We start from the raw sequence: 2,848 nt of genomic DNA on the forward strand, positions 1-2,848 counted from the left end.
TACACACACACACACACACACACACACACACACACAAAACATGTACTGCAATTTTTTTTTTTTTATATTAGTAAAGTGTTTACCAATAACAGAACAGTGTCAGTGAGAGGAATATAGAGAGACAGAGATCTACTGTTCAAAAGTACACTATGAAACCTAAATGTAACGTTCTACAAACAGAGGCCAGTGATGACACTCCGACATTTAATACTTTTAGATCACTTTGGATCACGCTCGATTTATTAATCATAGTCCTCACAAGTCAAAAAGCACTTCACAATCACAACTCACAACCTGCCTTGTTCTGTCAGCCTGTGTGCTTTCTGTTTAGCCTGATGCTTATTTGTGAGAACTAGCAAAGGTTTTTTAGTCACACATCTTGATGTTAGAAAAATTAGGTTTTTATACAAAATCATAGATCGATGATAATGGCTACATTATAATTTCATGCAAAAAAGAAATGCAGTCATAAAGATTCACAATCTAGTTTACAGGGATCTGAAGAAGATTCTATTGATTTATTAGTAAATTCAACATTTAGTTTGTGTCCAAATGACACCTGGAAAATCGTGATGATGTACAAGCAAAATGTGCAATATATTATGCAACAGGGCAAAATACACTTGGAGTAGTTATCAGGTATTTATCCACAGGCCTTATCAAAGGTTGCTGTAGGGACAGTTCGATATACTACAAATTAGGGATGCACCGATACCACTTTTTTCAGTACTCGCCCGATACCGATACTTTTATTTTTGGTACTTGCCGATACCGAGTACCGATACCAATATTTTTATTGCATTTGTAAATTTTTTAAATATTGGGTACAGAAACCAAAAGGGTATGTATAACGTTAGTTGGTTAACTTAATTTATCAAATAGATACAGTCAAATCAAAATTTATTCAGACGCCTTCAACATTTCTCACATTATCACAGTTTATTCGCTATAGTTTAGAAAATGGTAATAAAATATGACAAGAACTCAGAGTTAAACTGTGTCAGAACAAATTCAGCTTGATAATGTTAGATAACTTTGATAGAAAGGTATGTAATAGATTACAATCAACCAAAAATTATTCAGACAGCTGCTAGTATGACAGTATTTACACAACTATCAATACTTAGTTGGGCAACCCTTAGCCTTAATGACAGCCTGTAGTCTCCTGGGCATGCTGTCACCCAGCTTCATGAAAACCTCAACTTCAATGTTTTTTCCCAGACTCGGTCTGAATAATTTTTGGACCCAAATTTGTATCAATTTTACTGGTAGTCCACTGTATGAAGAAATTTTGGGTATAATTTGTCACAGTTTACTTTATTTTGCTATCCTCACTTACATAAATGAACTATAGTGTCCTGCACCCACTAGTAAAAAAATATCAAAAATTATATCTGGTCTCTGAATAATTTTTGGTTTCACTGTATATACTTCAGTTATTTTCACACTTAATTATGCCCATTAAAATGTATTTTACAAGTTTTTGTTACTTTCACTGTTCATTTTTTTGCTCTATGGTACATCATCTTTAATTTAATAGCATTAGAGCTGCTCCATTGCAGCGGCTTAGTACTGTAATCACGCGCTTTGCTGTAATAATGCAGGGAACCACTCGTTATAAATCTCCTAACTGTGATATTTTCAGAAATAGAAGTCGCGTTTTTTCATCTGAAACGTGCTGCGATTTATATTCCAAAGCCACTCATATAATGCAGAAACACTCAAGCAAGCAAAACACACGCAACGCCTGCACGTGTTTGTACTGATGCAGAATAGTACAGTCTAGCGCATTTCACACAGGCTGCTAGATTCACTTTCGCTAGAAAGTCGTGTATGCCTAAGGTTGAAAATAAATGATGATTATAGTGAATGCCCCTATGAATGGTTTTATTTGTACGATTTCGTTTTAATTCAAATGATGCGTGTGCTCAGTGAGTGAACATCAAAGATCACACAACAGAAGTGCGCGCGTGCTCTCTCTCGCTCTCTCTCTCTGTCTCTCTCTCGCTCTCTCCCTACCGTTAAGTAACTTGTGCATTGTTTTACTTACTTGTCTTTGACATATCCGACCGAACTATAAACTTTCCAATGATGTCTGTGAGAAAGGTATATTCACTCGACAAGCTCGCGCATCTGCGCCGCCGCGCGCTCAATCCACTCAGCGTGCTTTGTTTATCAGCTCGCACACATCAGCTATACAGGCGTTAATACTGAATGTTTAACATTATATTCATTGCATACATATACTTCGTAGTAGACATCCATAACTCCTTTCTGCTGTCTGTTGTCAGTGTTTCTTTGTTTAAATATGGCGCTTATCACATGCTGTGTGGTATCGGCGTTTGGTATCGGGGCATTTTAACGAGTACGAGTACGAGTACAGGAGGCCAGTATCGGGCCCGATACCGATACCAGTATCGGTATCGGTGCATCCCTATAAACTATAAGTACTACTTTTTAAATAAATAAAAGCATTTTAGCACCCTAATATTGTAGATTTTTAAGTAAGGCAATAAGCAAAAACATTTCTTGGAAAGAAATACTGTATTTTTTCAATAGTACACAACAGTTCATACATATTACAAATATACAGGAGACATGTTACAGACATAGCTCATTTGTTTGAAATGCATCTGTTAAAGTATAATATAAGCCCATATAAAAGCAAAATCCAAAACTAAAACTAACACTTCATTCCCCTCAACCCACGCCCCCCAAAAATTGCTTTACGTAATACGATGTTACACAATAAGAACAATAACAGCATAACTAATGTACTACAAAAAACATTTCTACATTTTTTAGGAAGGACTTTCTTTGAAAGTGTGCTGATTTTAAAGCTCCACCA

This window comes from Sinocyclocheilus rhinocerous, unplaced genomic scaffold (assembly GCF_001515625.1).
Source record: "Sinocyclocheilus rhinocerous isolate Xijiao unplaced genomic scaffold, SAMN03320098_v1.1 scaffold1482, whole genome shotgun sequence".
Lineage (NCBI taxonomy): Eukaryota > Metazoa > Chordata > Actinopteri > Cypriniformes > Cyprinidae > Sinocyclocheilus > Sinocyclocheilus rhinocerous.